General features: G+C 36.8%; 1 protein-coding gene and 1 non-coding gene across 2 annotated transcripts in view; both read left to right on the top strand.

Moving 5' to 3' along the window:
* The window catches only part of cdh13 (cadherin 13, H-cadherin (heart)), a 509,931-nt gene that overhangs the window by 274,542 nt on the left and 216,858 nt on the right, over positions 1-18,531 (top strand). The window lies entirely within an intron of this gene.
* On the top strand, positions 9,206-9,280 carry trnai-gau (transfer RNA isoleucine (anticodon GAU)). The gene has a single exon. It is a non-coding gene; the product is annotated as a tRNA-Ile (tRNA).

Genomic DNA, 18,531 nt, shown 5'->3' with positions numbered 1-18,531 from the left:
TGGAGCAATGTGTCTGCAAAATACAAAGGAACAACTTGTTTCCATGGAGTAAAAACCCCAATATATGTTGTATGCTTTTGATTCATCATAGTTTGTTTGAAGGGAGTTCTTGTTCCCCTATTACAGCTATTCTTGGGGCAACCTTGGGGTGCTCCTGTAATATGCTCCTGTGGGTCATATTAGAAGGTAAACAACCTATGTGGTCATTTCGGTTAGAGCAGCTATTCTCAACCTTGGGGTCCGGACCCCAGTTGGGGTCGCGAGATGATTTCTGGGGGTCACCAAATCATTTTGGAAGTCAGCTCTGTCTCCACTGTGTTAAAGTGTTCATGTGCTAATGTGTTTTAGTCTTTTTGGTCATTTAATGTCTTTTTTTGGTCATTTCGGGGTTTTTTGGTCATTTTGTGTCTTTTTTTGGTAATTTTATGTATTTTTTTGGTCATGTTGTGTCTTTTTTTGGTAATTTTATGTATTTTTTTGGTCATGTTGTGTCTTTTTTTGGTCATTTTGTGTCTTTTTTGATAATTTTGTGGTCAATTTGTGTCTTTTTTGGTCATTTTGTTTCCTTATTTTGTCATGTTGTTTCCTTTTTTGGTCATTTTGTGTCTTTTCTGTGTCATTTTGTGTCTTTTTTGGTCATTTTGTGTCTTTTTAGTCATTTTGTGTCTTTTCTGTGTCATTTTGTGTCTTTTTTGATAATTTTGTGGTGAATTTGTTGTTTCCTTTTTTGGTCATTTTGTGTCTTTTCTGTGTCATTTTGTGTCATTTTGTGTCTTTTTTGGTCATTTTGTTTCCTTATTTTGACATTTTGTTTCCTTATTTGGTCAATTTGTGTCTTTTTTGATCATTTTGTTTCCTTATTTTGTCATTTTGTTGCCTTTTTTGGTCATTTTGTGTCTTTTTAGTCATTTTGTGTCTTTTTCTGTGTCATTTTGTGTCTTTTTGTGGTCATTTTGTTTCTTTTTTGGGTGATCTGAACTGTGCGTGTGGGATTCTGTTCAGTGAGCGGGGGTCGCGGACAACATGCATGTTAAATTGCTGGTCGTGACTCAAAAAGCTTGAGAACTACTGCCCTATTAGACCTCTTAGCTATGATTCTATCTTTGTCTTCCCAACAACAAAAGGACAAACTGGTGAAAGACAGTGTCTAAGACCACACCGTCATCAAACTTTGACATCCAGTAGCACACAGTAACCTCTGTTCCTCTGCTTCAGTCATGGATTACAGTAGAAAATGTGCACAATCCCATTTGTTGCAACAAATACCCCCTCAATCCCGTGTGGGCTCTATGGCCTTGCAGCGTCCATCAGCCATCACTGTCAGCCTGAGCCTCTCCAGCCGTCTGACCGTTCTGTGGCTCTCTCACACTGCTGCTATTTAACTCCAGGCGGCAGTTGTTCCTTACTTCCACTGCAAATCTCCTCAGCAGTGTGTTATGGTCCACGCGGCTCAAGTGTGGACTGTGAAAATGTAATGCTGTACATTGCATTGCCAACAGTGTCTGATATCAACATCTACAGTAGCCCAGTAATACGCTTGGCAGCTGGCCTGTGTATTGCCACAAGAAGGCCGCCCAGAAAGAGACGCAGCCATCCTCTTACATGAAGTTCATTGCATCCCTCTGCCAGCACTTGAGATCAAAATTTGGCATTTGTATTTAGGAAAATAAATGCATAAATGCCAGCAAATATGACATATCCTCTCAAAATTACAGACAGTTATGTAATGTAGTTCCTGTCTACAAAATTACGGCTGTTTTGTTTTATGGTTTCACTTTCGTTTAAGTCCTCATTAATCCTCAGGCAAGGTAAAGCCAAGGATGTTCCACACTATCACTTCATTTTTGCACATTGTGCTCTCCTCCTTTACATAATGTTGACCTTTAATGATTGCCCAAACAACATTGCAGAGTCAAAGCAACAGAACTGTATTAGTGTGTGTGTGTGTGTGTGTGTGTGTGTGTGTGCGCGCGTGCACGCGCTTGCGCGTGTGTTGCCCATGCGCGCGCAACTTTACCTTACCATAGCATAATTATAGCAACCTGGTCTCACAGGAATCCGTGAAATAGCCACGGATTCGCTTAACTCAAATTTCCGTGAAACTGACACGGATTTCGCTACAATGCAAGTTAATGACAGTCATATCCCGTGGCTATTCCAACATACAAAGTGATTATGTACATTCACTGAGTGAATATTTAGAAAATAAAACATATATTTCCCACTAGAAATGTGATCAAAATCCATTTTTATGCAGAAACTAAGTCAAAATATTGATTTTTTTTACTAAAAATGAGAGAACTGTCCGCCATGTTTTTTGTTCTGACCGCCTGGACCTTGAAAGTCACGTGACTTGGAACAAACCAATAGGAACAAATATCCATGGAATAGCCACGGGATATGACTGTCATTAACTTGCATTGTAGCGAAATCTGTTTCACAGAAATTTGAGTGGATTTTGAGTTGAGCGAATCTCTGGCTATTTCACGGATTCCTGTGAGACCAGGTTCAATTATAGATAAAATAGCTGATTTGTGTGTTTTGCACTCTTGCTTGCATTAGTTGCTGGTTTATTATATAATTCAGGCTTTTCTTTCTCACTTTCCATAGTTATACCTCCTAAAGGTAATGCACTGTATTCTGCCCTCCCTGACCGTGTTGTGTGTAGTTTGGCAGATAGCGAACAGTTCTCCAATGAGATACAAAGTTTCCTTTCTTAAAGGGTTTATTAACACTCCAAGTTGAAGTTGACTGTAAAACTGCAATACATACAACAAAGAAAATGAAAATATCATCTTCTCCTTCTAAGGATATGTAAACATATCCTTATACATCTATAAATATCAAAGGTTCAACACAGTTTGCAACGGCACTCAACACACCATTATAATAACAAATAATATAATGCTAATGTATAATGCAAAACCCCATATACAGGCTAACAAATTAGCATTGTCATAGCGGCGAAAACATAAAGAACCATCATCTCACACAAACAGCAGTGACAGCAGCATACCCTATATTGTACATTTATAATACTCACAGACATATGTTCTCTTTACTGTTAAAAACGACTGACACTGTTGAAGAAGGCTGCAGATGACTACTTCTTCTGACTTTTTATTAACTTGCTCTACTATTGTAGAAATACTGCCACCCTCAGGTGAAGACGTGCAACTCCAAAGGGACAGCACACACTGTATATATCCCACATAATCATGAGCCAGGACGTATAGCTCATTATGACCCATAATAATATTTGTTTTTGGGCGGCGTCCTCTGGTGATTGTAGTAATTATGATGGGAGCAAAGGAGGAAGTCAGGTGATGGAGTATAAAGAGCGACAAAGTCCATGTGAGGAGCAGGCTGTGGTGGAAGGATAGATCAATGCTGAGTTATTTTAACTTAACGTAACTACGTAACTAACATAAGCAAAGGAGTCAGTTGATTTAGTATTAAGAGCTTTAAGGCCTGGTTAAGAAGGTGGAAAACAAACCCAGGAGGCCAGTGTTCATGTACTCTTTGAAACCAAAAGTCAAGGTTATTACTAAGTTACTCTCTACGCCATATTTTGGTCATTTCGTGGGGGGTTTTGGTCATTTTGTGTCTTTTTTGATAATTTTGTGGTCAATTTGTGTCTTTTTTGGTCATTTTTTAAGCTTTTTTTTGGTCATTTTGTGTCTTTTTTGATAATTTTGTGGTCAATTTGTGTCTTTTTTGGTCATTTTTAATCTTTTTTTGGTCATTTTGTGTCTTTTTTGATAATTTTGTGGTCAATTTGTGTCTTTTTTGGTCATTTTGTTTCCTTATTTTGTCATTTTGTTTCCTTTTTTGGTCATTTTAAGTGTTTAAGTATTTCACACAGTTTATTTCACTATGATCTTTTTTTGTTTGTCCTTAACCATGTAGTTGTGGTGCCTAAACCTAACCAAGTCATTCTGTTTCACAGCATCAACCACATGTTGAAAACTGTGACTGTTACACATTATTTAAATAGATAATAACATTATTAAGATATCATTAAAACCAGTGCACAAGGATATGTTGTATAATCGAACGGACTGCCTACACATTCAGCATTAATCAGCTTGTGTGTTGATTCTCAGTGGGATCAGCAGCATGACCAGCCATATCACACAATGGACATGTTCATGTTGTAAAGCCTAAGGTGCAAATGCAAAATGAAATAACAAAATGTTCCCTTATCAAAAATATTTATTTCCCCTTGCAGAACATGCACAGTATGTTCTTAGAGCTCCTTGAGGCGATATTTTGACAATAACAACATACTGTATGTGTTCCTTTTTCAAGCAGATGTGCACGATTCTCCTCTGCATAAACAGAATGCATTGTTAGTCAGTGTTTTGATGATAACAGTCCTCTATTTGTCTTCTTTGATCGTTGACGGGATCCAAGTTGTGTGAGAGCCCTGCTCTAAATAAATTATTTTAAATGGAAATGAATTCAGCCGTGTCCCAAACACTTCAAAGGTTCTTTTTTCATTGCATTGTTTTTCTGTGATGCACAGGGATAAATAAAGCATTATGTATCATAAACCGCTCTGTAGCCATGAGCAATACCTCCATTTGAAGAAATCAGAGCATCCATCAGAGAAATATGGTATATCTTTGACAAGTTAAAGGTCAGACTGAAAGATGTCTGCTCTGACTCACCCCCTCTAGTTATCTTTTTTTAAACATCTGTCAGTTTTTCATAGTTTTTATGCTTTCACAATAATATCACAAAAGGCAAACACTTACAAAAATTAAATTCAATCTTGTTACCTCTTTGGTTTTAAATTGTTTTGCCACTTTTTTTTTTAAATCTCTTATCACTTTATAAGATATTTATCTCCCCTCTCTCTGTTTGTAGGTCTTTGTCAGTAGATCTTCACTGATATAATCACAAGTATTAAAATTAAGTCAGAAACTGCAAATTCTATGAAACTTCCTCCATGTAAACATCAACACAATAAAGGTTTACTTGAGGTGACTATGTGAAATAGAGACACATTGCTGAGACATTAAGATGGATCCAATAAAAACAGACTCATTATCTCTATAACACAGTCTCTAAATAGAAATTATGACCAATTCGGTAACACTTTACAATAACCATCATTTATAGATGGTAAAAAGACCATTTATAAATGGTAAACATATAGTTTATTAATTCTTAATCATCATTTATAAACCGTATATAGGCCATTTAGAATGGTGAATAGAAAATGTAATAATGTTGAACTATAATTTATAAATGCCAAATAGATTACTTTACCATAAACAAACATAATTATTAGTTTATTAATAGCTTTACACTCATAACATTTTTAACACCATATTAAGTATGTAAATTATTTCAAAATGATTCTTATACCTTTAAGAAATTGCTTGAAAACATTTAAAGATTAAATATGCATAGAATTTTGTAAATGGTTAATAATAATTGGTTTATAAACCATCTATAAACATCACTTAGATGGTTATTGTAAAGTGTTACCACCAATTCTACCAACAGCAGTGTTTCTAAAATGAGTTTGTGTTCTGTCAATAAGATAATCCCATACAACCATCACCAACCTGAACTGTTCAAACAGCTGGTCTGGCCTTTAAACAGCCAGACACCAAGTCAGACACTAGCAGGAGTAAACAAAAGACACATATTAGCATTTTCCGATCTCACATTCAGTCCCAACAATAGCTTTTGTTTCAGGTTTTTTACGAAGCATGCTCACTGGATTTTTCACACAAGAGTCTAAAAAGCATTTTATTTGTAATAGCCTGCTATATCATCCTGCAGTCAGTGTCAGAGCGCTGTCCTCCAACATCCTGTACTGTAGCACGCTCAGTGAATGCTGTGAATGGTCATGATCATAACCCTCTAAGTCAAGGACAAACAAATAGCAGTGGACCTCTGGCAATCTGTTACTTTTAGCCTGCAACTGCAACTGTCTTTATAAGTACTCGAAAGAATGAAGCTGGCAAACCGAGCCAAGGACACACAACACATGGAAGACGCAGTGATTCTGAGTAATGTACTCCATACAGAAGTGCTTCATCAAGTTTTGATTATTTTGATGTCATTCATTGTCTGGCTGCAGGGTATAAATCAAGAACAATGCGGAACAAAATAGTGTTCAAGCAGCCACTTATTTTGTGACTTTGTCCTTCTCTCACTAAGTCATCCATTGTGTGTCTTCTCTTGTGAAGTTCACTGGTAATTAAACGAGGCTGATCGTTTTGGAGTGCACTTGTCTGTGTTTTATCATAGTTCTGTTGCAGCTTCTTTCTGTTGAAGTGCATGTCGGGCCTTGGATGTTTGTTGATACTGGCTGTGGAAAACTTGATTAAAGTTTGAATGAATACAAAAGCCACTGAGAGCAGTAAAATACATCAATAGTTGAGTTATACCTGTATACTCTCTTAGCACAGCTTGATGATCACATTAGACATTTTAACCCTTTGATGCACAACATGGGTCTAAAGTGACCCGACAGAGTTTTTATGTTCTATATCTTTGCAATAAATTATTTTCATCATTTAGTATTCCAGGTTATCCTTAATTACTTAGTTTTGACCATCATACATCCTAACTTATTTTTTCCTTTATTCATTTTTTAATAAAATCCCTTTTTGTGTTACTACCCTTCTAATGCACAACATGGGTCAAAAATTACCTATATCCATTTTTTAGCTAAGTAGCTTGCTAAGCTAACTACTTAGATAACTTCTTGGCTAAGTAGCTTGCTAAGCTAACTACTTAGCTAACTTCTTGGCTAGGTATTTAGCTAAGTATCTTGCTAAGCTAACTACTTAGCTAACTTCTTGGCTAAGTATTTAGCTAAGTAGCTTGCTAATCTAACTACTAAGCTAACTTCCTGGCTAAATAGTTAGCATAGCAAGCTACTTAGCCAAGTTAGCTATGTAATAATACAAAAACTTTTTTTCTTCATAAAATATGAGAGGCAAAATGGAAAATAATGATCTGTTGTTATCAAAAGCAAGATATTTAAAGAATACTTGAAATTTTCAATCATAAAATAAGTTGATATCAAAAGATAGAGCACAGAAACACACAGCAAGCATTAAATAACATGGGAAATGAATGCGGGTCATTTTTGACCCATGTTGTGCATCAAAGGGTTAACCCAGAGAAAGGAGTACATCCATCCATCTATCCATTTTCTTCCGCTTATCCGGGGCCGGGTCGCGGGGGCAGCAGGCTAAGCAGGGCACTCCAGACGTCCCTTTGAGGTTAAAACCAATATGGTAAGGTCCATGCTTCTTCCACACAATACTTTATTTACTGGACCTGGTGATGACATCATCTTACTGCTCCGCTGTGAGGTCCCTTTGCCTCCTTTGTCTTATTATTCCCTGTAGAGCTGTAACCCTTTTGTATATTGTGGTAGTTCAACTGACAACGTTGTCCCTTCATGCATAATTGGCTCTATCTTTCACCTTCTGTCTCCTTGTCCTGACATGCTAAACTAACATAGTAAACATCTACGGTGGCCCTGAAGTGCAAACCACACCAGCAATTCACACAACACACCAGCAACTCACACAACACACCAGCAATTCACACAACACACCAGCAACTCACACAACACGCCAGCAACTCACACAACACGCCAGCAATTCACACAACACACCAGCAACTCACACAACACGCCAGCAATTCACACAACACGCCAGCAATTCACACAACACACCAGCAACTCACACAACACGCCAGCAACTCACACAACACGCCAGCAACTCACACAACACGCCAGCAACTCACACAACACGCCAGCAATTCACACAAAACGCCAGCAATTCATGAAAACGGAAAGGGTAGGTACATATTGGACAATGATCCTCCTCCTGATTGGTTCCTGCCATCATTCGCTTCTCCATAGTCAAACCAGCCGCCCCTATATATATGTAGTGCGCCAGTATTGTGATATTTATGGTAAATTCATTGAGCTTGTCCAGAGCGAGCTGACATGAAGGATAAACACTTTACTGCCATTCTTTCTCACTTTGCAGTATAAAACTCTTACCTGCAGAGAGGAGATGAAGTGTTAACTTTACATTAACACTCCACGTGATATAATCAAATCGCGTCCCGCCGAAAATGTATTTGTTGTGTCGGCGAAATTCACAATAAAATGCTTGTGTGAATTGCTGGCTAATGTGTTGAATTGCTGGTGTGGTTTGCACTTCAGGGCCACCGTATACATCAACATGTTAGCATTGTCACTGTGATCTTGTGAGCATGTTAAAATCAGCATTTAGCCAGAAACTACAGCTCAGGCCAACAGCTAACATGGCTGAAGACTCTTATTTCGGTAGAACATGTTTTATTGTAAATATTGAAAAAAAACACCACCAGGAGAAGCAGCTTTTTTTTTTTTTTTTTTTTTTTTAACAGCTGATCATCCACATAATCCTGAGGTCAACCACTGCTCGTGTCTCATGTGAAACCAAAAGTCAACGCTGAGTTATTTTAATTTATTGTAACTATATAACTAACATTATAAATTATATATCACATGCACTAACTAAATCAGACATATTTTTATATAATTAATTAATATAAGATATTTACTTATTTTAACCCAAACCAAGACTTTTTTTTTTGTAAAGCTAACCAAGAAGTTATGTTCAATCCAATCCAATCCACTTTATTTATATAGCACAATTCTAGCAAACACAAGGTTTCCAAAGTGCTGCACAAACAACAAATACACAACACAATACAAAGAGATGTAGTAAACAACAGAACAGTAAGATGCAATAAGATAAAATAAATTAAAAATGGGATAAAAATAAATAAAATAAAATGTACTGCCCGCACAAAATAAAATATGCATGAATACAATAAAAACATAAAATCAACATAAAATCAACACTCTACGTGGTGTTAAAAGCCAACGAGAAGAGGTGGGTTTTAAGAAGAGATTTAAAATGAGACAGTGAGGATGTTGATTAAACCAAACAGTTTTAAAATATGAATATATGAACATTTCCTTTAGGTATGAGCATGTGGGAAATGCTCCTGTGGGTCATATTGTGACATTGCCACCCAATTAATTAACTGAATCCTGTGCGTCTGTGTGTGTGAGCCTGCTGCCTGCAGAGCCAGGTGACCTGCTGCTGCAGGAGAGTGAGCTCAGGTGTGCTGCGGGGGAGGGGTGATTGGGAATTAACAAATGCAAGGCCAGGTGAGCTCAGATGGTCAGAGCGTGGTGCTGATAACGCCAAGGTCATGGGTTCAATCCCCATACTGGCCACCATCTGTAACAATTCACGCCGACACAGCGAATTAACGTTACCACTAAAAAATTAAGGAGTGACCGTTCAGTTATAAAAGTACAAAGGCTAGAAATTTTTGATAGCAACAAAATGTTTATTTATAAATAAGGGCGATCCCGAAATTACGGCATGTACAAAAGAACAGAAAAAGGCCTTAATCTAGGCTGAAGAGTCACAGTTCACCTTTGAGAAAAATATAATCCCCAACGAAAAAAGGTAATCCACAAGTGAAGAAAATAGAAAAAGGTAATCCACCAAAAAATATATAATCCACAAAAGGTAAGAAGGCAGCACTGCAACCAGGGAAAAGCTTCAATCCAGTCTCAATAAGACAAAAAAGAAGGGTGAGGGCCTTTACTCCCCCAAAGGGAAAAGGCTTTCAGCCACTTACAGCCCTGCAGCTAGCAACTATGTGTCCACAGGCAGTAAGTTGATGACCGTCTCAACTTAATCCAAATGGGCTTTTTAGCCAATGTGTTGAGTCTGTCTCTGTCTTCTCCCTCTGTGTTCACACTGATTTCTCCCCCTGTTCTGCTCACCTGGCCGTTAATTCCCAATCACCCCTCCCCCGCAGCACACCTGAGCTCACTCTCCTGCAGGCAGCAGGTCACCTGACTCTGCAGGCAGCAGGCTCACACACACAGACGCACAGGATTCAGTTAATTAATAGAAGGTAAAAAACCTATGTGGTCATATCGGTTAGAGCAGCGGTTCCCAAACTTTTTTAGCCGTGCACCCCCTTTTATGTCCCAACCGGGTTGACGCACCCCCCAATCCCCCACACCTTCAAAAAAAAACAAAATGCAATAAGATTTTTTATAGCCATATTAAAGGTGGAGGATGATGACAGGCTCAGGATCAGAGGCAGAAAACAGATCAGTTGGGAAAATGTTATAATATTTTGAGCTGCGTTGAACAAAAATTGCAGCGAATTTAAGTGTGAGTGTGGAGTGAACACAACCCCGTCATCATAACACAGGCTGGAAAAATGATACAAGAACAAGAAGATAACTTCTTCTACGCTTCATTATAAGGTCAAAAACAAGCAAAAATGACCAAAGATGACACAAAATGATCAAAATAGACACAAATTGACCCAAAATACATGTAAAAATTACCAAACAACCAAAAAATAGATGCAAAAAATGAACAAAAAATGACACAAAATTGAATAGCCTGTATTTATTAATTAATTAATAACACGTCTTTATTGTGTGGGGGAAAAAAAATGTAGTTGTGTCATTATCAGACCGCCATTACATTTTTCATCTCGCGCACCCCCAGGGGTCCACGCACCACACTTTGGGAATCCCTGGGTTAGAGGAACTGTTGCATTAAATAGATGACAAGGAGTTTACTTAAGAAATGTATGATGCAATATACATTTTAAACTTTAAGCTCTTGCTTCTAACTTAGTAGGGAATTGAAGGTGCAGTATCTCAGTAGTTATTTTCAGCAGTAAATCCACTAAAACTCAAAATGAGAAGCAACTCCTCAGACACGAAGACTGGAAAGTTCTGTCATATCAGTACAGCCTCCGCCTGTTCTTTGAAATAAAATCAAGGCTAATGGTCAGTGCACATCAAAGGGATATCCTCTGCAGAATGAAGTCTAAATAATGGAGAAAGCTATAATTTAAAACACAAGAAGCCTGTTGTAGCGTTACAGTAGCTGTGGCGCTTACAACTCATTCCAAGCCCTGCATCCTCTCTCCCTCGTCCCTCTGCTCTGCTGTACAGTAGCTAGCTGCTCCGCGCTGATTGCCTCTTTTTCCTGGGTGAGATCAGATGAATGCCCACTAATAGGTTTTCAGTTTTATTCACTGAGCCCCTGGTAGAGAATTACAGAATTAGAGGGATTTTCCGGGGGTAATTAATTGAAGTGTCCTTTTAAAAGGGAAGTATCTTTTGTCTTGATTTAGTGAGTGGAGTCATTAGCTGGAACCTCAATGGTGGAAGAGCAGAGAGATTATGGATTGGTGAGTCACACATTCCCAGCTGAGTTACGGCGGCCGTTGGGAGAATTATATAGAGGCTTATCATCCCTGGAGTCAAACGACTGCATGGGACATCATTGTTAATCCTACATATCCAGAAGAACTGTGCACTGCTAGGAGTATATCATTCATCTACAGCTAGAGCTTCACATTGTTCATCATAACTTGACTGTTATCCTGTTTGATGTTTAGGGAAGTAAAGCACTACACAACTGCATAATGAGTGAACAGCTCTGGTGGCATAGACCCCATGTTGCGTGACCTATATGCATGATGCAACTGTATAGGCGACTGTATATTGGAACCTGGTCTCACAGGAATCTGTGAAATAGCCACGGAATCACTCAAATTTCCGTGAAACTGACACGGATTTCGCTACAATGCAAGTTAATGACAGTCATATCCCGTGGCTATTCCATGGATATTTGTTCCTATTGGTTTGTTCCAAGTCACGTGACTTTCAAGGTCCCGGCGGTCAGAACAAAAAAACATGGCGGACATTTCTCTCATTTTTAGTGAAAAAAATCAATATTTTGACTTAGTTTCTGCATAAAAATGGATTTTGCTCACATTTCTAGCGAGAAATATATGTTTTATTTTCTAAATATTCACTCAGTGAATGTACATAATCACTTTGTATGTTGGAACAGCGACGGGATCCGTGTCAGTTTCACGGAAATTTGAGCGATTCCGTGGCTATTTCATGGATTCCTGTGAGAATGTTGCTGTAATTATGCTATGGTAAGGTAAAGTTGCGGTTGCGCGCGCATGTGCAGCACGCACACACACACACACACACACACACACACACGACTGTCATTAACTTGCATTGTAGCGAAATCCGTGTCAGTTTCACGGAAATTTGAGTGATTCCGTGGCTATTCCACGGATTTTGAGTTAAGCAAATCCGTGGCTATTTCACGGATTCCTGTGAGACCAGGTTGATGCATGATACAACTGTGTAGGCGACTGTACATTGTGTATTGTTGCACCCGTGTTTTTTCCACCATGTCTGCACATGTGCAGGTGTATGTATATTTTAGCGTGTGGATGTTGACAGTGTGAGAAGGCTGAGCTGTGCTGCAGATGTTCCTTCTCTCTGCAGTCACAGTCCCCTGACAGCTGTGAGCCAGCAGTGTCCTCTGATCGCCACAGACCAGTAGCTACTGTACTCACAGCTCTGCACACACACACACACACACACACACACACGCGCGCACACACACACACACATTCTTGTACTTCTACCTTTATGAGGACCCTCATTGGAACAGTGAATTCCCTTGCAAGGTTATAATAGTTTTGGATTTTTCACTAGTTTCAGTTTTAATTTTGTTGTGAATTTTTGTTTTCAAATTCAGTTAGTTTTAATGAGTTTATCATTTGAAATGCTTTAGTTTTAGTTTAGTATTTATTAGTTTTAGTTTTTTGTAATGGGGCATTTGTTGGGTGGGAGATTAAAAGAGGTCACAGTAAATTTTGCCTTTATTTCCTTTGCCTTATCCATCTTCATTATGTATGAAAAAAGTTGACAAAGAAGAAAACGAAAGACATTTTCACTATAATTTATTTAGTTTTGTAACCACACAATACAGTTTCAGTTAATTATCATTATCATGTAACCTTTAACCCTTAAAACAAAGTCTGAAATCTCAAAAAAAGCCTTTAAAGAAGTGAGGACCGGCCGAAATGTCCTCACTTTGCAAAAATGTCCTCACAATGTTGGTTAAAAACATGTTCCGGTCCTCACTATGTAGGAAGTACAAGAATACACACACACACACACACACACACACACACACACACACACACAACGCTTACAATGCTCATTTTTAACACACGACTCATTGAAACTTGAACACTCAAAAAACACCCCTATACTATTTACAGTACACACTATCTACTTGGTGTTTAATGTGTCATCTTATTCTACAGTTATTTTATGTTTTTAATTTGAGATATTATCATTCTCACTCTCTAATTTGACTGTATAGTGTGCTTCAAAGCAGTTAGGGTTTTCATTGCATTGCATGCTGGACATAAGCAGAGCAATATGCAGCATGCGGTTTGTTTATTGAGCAAAGCCTCCAAATTAAAATCTTCAAAGGAAAACTTAAACTGCACATGTCTCATCAGGTTGCATAAGTATCAACAACTCTTTTTAAGCAAAAGGCAAACATTTGCTTCTTCTTAGTCTGTTTTTATTCACTTTGATCATTTAATTGGATTTAAATGCTTCATGATCAGATAAATTTGAAAGAAAACAGTTCTCACTTCTACGCAGCTGACTGACGACTCCGACTGAAAAGCCAAACGAGGAGACAGGGTGCTGAACTGACTAGAAATTAATTAGAAAATGTACACGTCGTCCCTTTAATTATCACCTATTACAATCTTCTTTGCATAATTCCTTTCTAGTAAATTATTACCTGTGAAATACATTTTCATCACAACATGTTGGCATTAATGACAGCAGTTGGCGGTATTGCACAATGGTCACTGTATAGATAGACAAGTTGGAGGGAAAACATGCATTTAGTATCTAAAACAGCTGTGAATACCATAGCATATGATTTACATAATTTCTATATTCATCAAACCATTCAGTGACCACTCATATTGACACATCTTTGTGTTTCCACATTCCTTTAATATGCCTCCCCTCTTATATGTTCCAATATAAAGCATGCTGATTAATGAGTGATTCATTTAATTGCATGGTATGAAACAGGACCAAGTGGGTATTTAGATGTTAAGATGATAAATTACCACCAGAAAATGTGCAAATATAGTAGATAAAACCCAAGAGATGTGGCTTTGTATGAAATAATCTACCTTATTGAATTTTGCAAAGCTCTCTGAATTCATGCCTCACTTTCTGCACGTCTACCATTGTCTGGCTCTTTTGTGTAATCTGTCTCTTAACAGTTGGCAGTACTTCCTGCGCAAAATCCTGTGTGAAAGGTTGCGATCTTTCATTCAAATAGCTCCCCTGGGTCTTGCATTTTAATGAGTTGCCTTGAGCCTTCAGTCCATATTCCAAAGTCTAGTTAAGATGGAAGTCTCTACTTACGATTCAACCTTGGCTCACAAACTAACCCTTAAAGCCAAGTGTGAAACAGCGAGGGAGACAGACAAAGGTGCACAGATTAGACGCGCCAAATACATATTTTGGTAACACTTTACAATAACCCTCATTTATAAATGGTAAACAGATTTATTAATGTTCAATCATCATTTATAAACCGTATATCATCATCAGAAATTTTATTGAGTAGGATAAACCCCTTGAGAGGAATCCTCTCGTTTTCGAGGGGGTCCTAAAGTACATTACAAAACAAAACACTCAACAATTTACAGACATACAACAACAAAGACAACAGGCATTAACACAAACAAAAACAAACAAACAAACAAACAAAAAATGAACACAAGAATGAACACAAGAATAATCACAACCTCTCAATGGCCACAAGTTGGCCATAACATTAGCCTAGTAAAACTGAAAGAAGAAACATACTATTATTGTAAATTGAAATTGCATTTTTAATAATAAAAAAATAATAAAATAAATATGATATAATAGTATCTGAAATATGTGCAGTTTAACTCAAAATAAGAAGACAGGGCATATTTAAAACTATGAAAAGACGTCAATGATCGTATGTTTAAAGGAAGATTATTCCTCCGATGGCGCTTTGAACTTAAATGCTATATATAGGGCATTTAGAATGGTCAATACATAATTTATTATGTATTATGTATGTTTAACCAACTAAATCATTTATAAATAACAAATAGATGGTATATTAATGTAAGTTTATAGTTACTTTACCATTAAAAAAAAACAATACATTATAATTAATAGTTTATCAATAGTTTTAGTCGCACTCATTTTAACATTTTTAACACCATACACACATAGAAAATCTTGTAAAGAAGCTGAGGTTAAAATTGGGTTTTTATTTTCTAAATAAGTTGTGTTTTTCTTTTAATGTAAATAAACATTTTGTCACTGTAACGTTTTTATCTGTGTTGGATTACGGAGATCTTTTGTACATGAATGCTGCTGCTCAATGTCTCAGAATGATTGATACTGTTTATCAGCTTCTTTGAGGTTCATTACTAACTGTTAGATGTCCACTCACCATTGTGAATTATACTCTGGGGTAGGATGGCCTGCTCTGGCCACTCCAAGGGCTCAGAGTCATTGGTTTACTTTCATTTATAAGGCAATATTGGGACTGCTGCCTTCGTACATCTGCAGCTTAATTACTGTGAGAAATGCAGGATCTTATTCTCTTCGTTCACAAGATCAGTTGTTGCTTTCTGTCACTTTTTGCTCGTACGGAGTTGGGTAAAAGGGCATTTGTTTACTCTGCACCTTATGCTGGAATATGCGCCAGAAAGAATGGAAATTAACTGACTTTGTTTCTTTGAGCACTTTTAAATCCAAACTAAGAGTTATTGAGGCCAATTCCACATCATGCACTTGTTTCTCATGATGTGTTTAAGGTCTGTATGGTATGTAAATATGTAACTGTATTCTGTGTTTGCTGCCTCTTGGCCAGGGCTCCCTTGAAAAAGAGGTTCTTAATCTCAATTGGATATTCCCTGGTTAAATAAAGGTTAAATAAAAAATAAAATAAAAAACCATATTAAGTCTGTTAATGATTTTGAAATGATTCATAAACCTTTAAGAAATTAGTTGAAAACATTTAAAGATTAAATATATGTATAGCACTTTGTAAATGGTTAATAACTGGTTTATAAACCATCTATAAACATTACTTAGTTGGTTATTGTAAAGTGTTAGCCATATTTCTATTAGTAGGTGTTCTGTGCTTCTTGGGCGGTGCATGTAGGATAAACAGTTATAGAGGGAATCGTACCCACTCTATTTCTAGCTTTTTTTTCTATCCACGAAACTCCTGACAATAGAGACGGTATCTGTCGTTTCCCCCACCTGTCCCAGCGGAGACCTCCTCTGCAGAGATCACCTCTGGATCCATGCAGCATTCTTGCTAACTAGCTAGCACGCTAGCCTCAGCTGCAGCAGCGTGCTGAGCACCATCAGACATGATCTGCTGTCTAATTGTGCACACACCGAGATGATTAATTAAGCTTAAGAAAACGAAAGCAATATTCTGTCACTTCCCTGCCTTCACAGATTAATGACTGGCTTTTTGAAATTATATTCTTGGGGGAAGGGGCGGGGGAGGGGGAGGCTGTCTTTGGCAGAACATTAAAAGCGTGAAACATTTGGACATGTCTGGTGGCATCACAGCCACGGGGTAATTAGATTTTCTTTAATGATGATGGGATCATGTGGTGCGGCTGTGGAAGTTTTCCTTAATCAATACACCCGACGTTGTTATTGGGTTTGCTGATTACTGTTGCAACTGTGTGCTGCACACAGCTGAGTCAACAGCTTCTGAAAATATCACGTTGCATTAACCCTCAAACACCTGCTTCATCCCTCCATCTTTTTGTTTCTTGATCAGGGTTTTGCTTCCATTATTGACCAGCTGTCCATCATGTTTCCTCCAAGTTTTCTCGAGCTTCCATATCTTTGTTTTGCTTGCTTTTTTAATCCAGTGCTTCTTTCTCCATGTTGCAGCATGCAGCAGTTGTTTGTCTGTTTTATAATAAGATTCCTCAACTTCCTCAACTTTGTACACTACTGGTCAAAAGTTTTAGAACAGACCAACTTTCCCAGAATTTAATTGAAAATGATGCAGTTGAATGTCTCAGTGTACTCTGAAATGAATGCACATTTGCAACATTTAAAATTATTTATTGAGCATGATAGTGTTTTGAAAGTAAAAAAAAAGATTCAAAATCACATTTTATGTTGGACTAAAGGACTAAAAAAAAAGACACAAAATGACTAAAAAAAGACACAAAATGACCAAAAGACACCAAAAGACACAAAATGACAAAAAAAAAAGACACAAAATGACCAAAAAAAGACACAAAATGACTTACAAAGACATAAAAAGAATTCAAAAATGGACAAAATAGCCCAAGACTCCATAGAGTTAAGTTGTTAACCCATTTCTTGTTCCCTGAAAAAGGCCTACTTGTATAATTCTGAAATGTACATTATTTTCCAGTTTTGGTTAAGCTTACCTTTTTTTATTTACCTCTGGCAGTTCACCACTTACCTTTGTACCCTTTCAAGCTGTTCATTTGACTTGAACTGCTTGAATTTCAATAAAAAACTGGAAAAATTGGGGTGTTCTAAAACTTTTGACCAGTAGTGTATATCTGTGCGGATGACTGGGTGTATAGCTAACACAGTGGTAACTTATTATTTTTCATTTTATTTTATTTTCTTATTCATATTTTTATCTCTTATTTTTATTTATTTTGTTGTATTCCTTGTCTGCGTGCTGTGCTGTTTGTTTGTTTTTTCCCTTTTTCTGTGTTTTGTCATGTAAGTGCTTTTTGTGGGGAAAAAAAAAGAGAAAAAAAAGAATAAATCACATTGTCACAATAATTTCATGGAAAGAGGTAAAAACAACAACAACATTTTATTCCAACTTCATGAGCAACTGTGTATATAAAAAAGTTTAATTGCTAATTGCACGTAAAATAAATGTGAGATTAAGGATGTAGTAATGTGAGCTGAAAACTTTTGTTTGCAAATCCAAAGGTTTTGCTTTTGAATCCAAAATGTAGCTTCCTTTGAAAACTTTTGCAACTTCTGGGTTTGCAAACAACATTTTTTGATGAGCAAACAAAGTCTTTCAGTTCACATTTATACATTTTTAATGAAAATAATTTCAAAAAATGTTTTTTTTTGCTTGCAATTACATATTTTTTTTTAAATTATAGTGTCAATTGTTTTTCTCTCAAATCTATTCTGTTTGATGCATTATTAAAAAACAAAAGTAACTCCAAAAAAAAAAAGACGGTACCACTTTACAATAACCATCATTTATAAATGGTAAACAGATAGTTAATTAATGTTTAATCATCATTTATAAACCGTATATAGGCCATTTAAAATGGTGAAGAAAATGTAATAATGTTGAACTATAATTTATAAATGCCAAATAGATTACTTTACCATAAACAAACATAATTATTAGTTTATTAATAGCTTTACACTCATTATGACATTTTTACCACCATATTAAGTATGTAAATGATTTCAAAATGTTTCTTATGCCTTTAAGAAATTGCTTGAAAACATTTAAAGATTAAATATGTATAGAATTTTGTAAA

Source organism: Centropristis striata, chromosome 6 (assembly GCF_030273125.1).
Source record: "Centropristis striata isolate RG_2023a ecotype Rhode Island chromosome 6, C.striata_1.0, whole genome shotgun sequence".
NCBI lineage: Eukaryota > Metazoa > Chordata > Actinopteri > Perciformes > Serranidae > Centropristis > Centropristis striata.
Note: the sequence above shows the minus strand (reverse complement) of the source record. Positions and strands in the feature narration are given on the sequence as shown.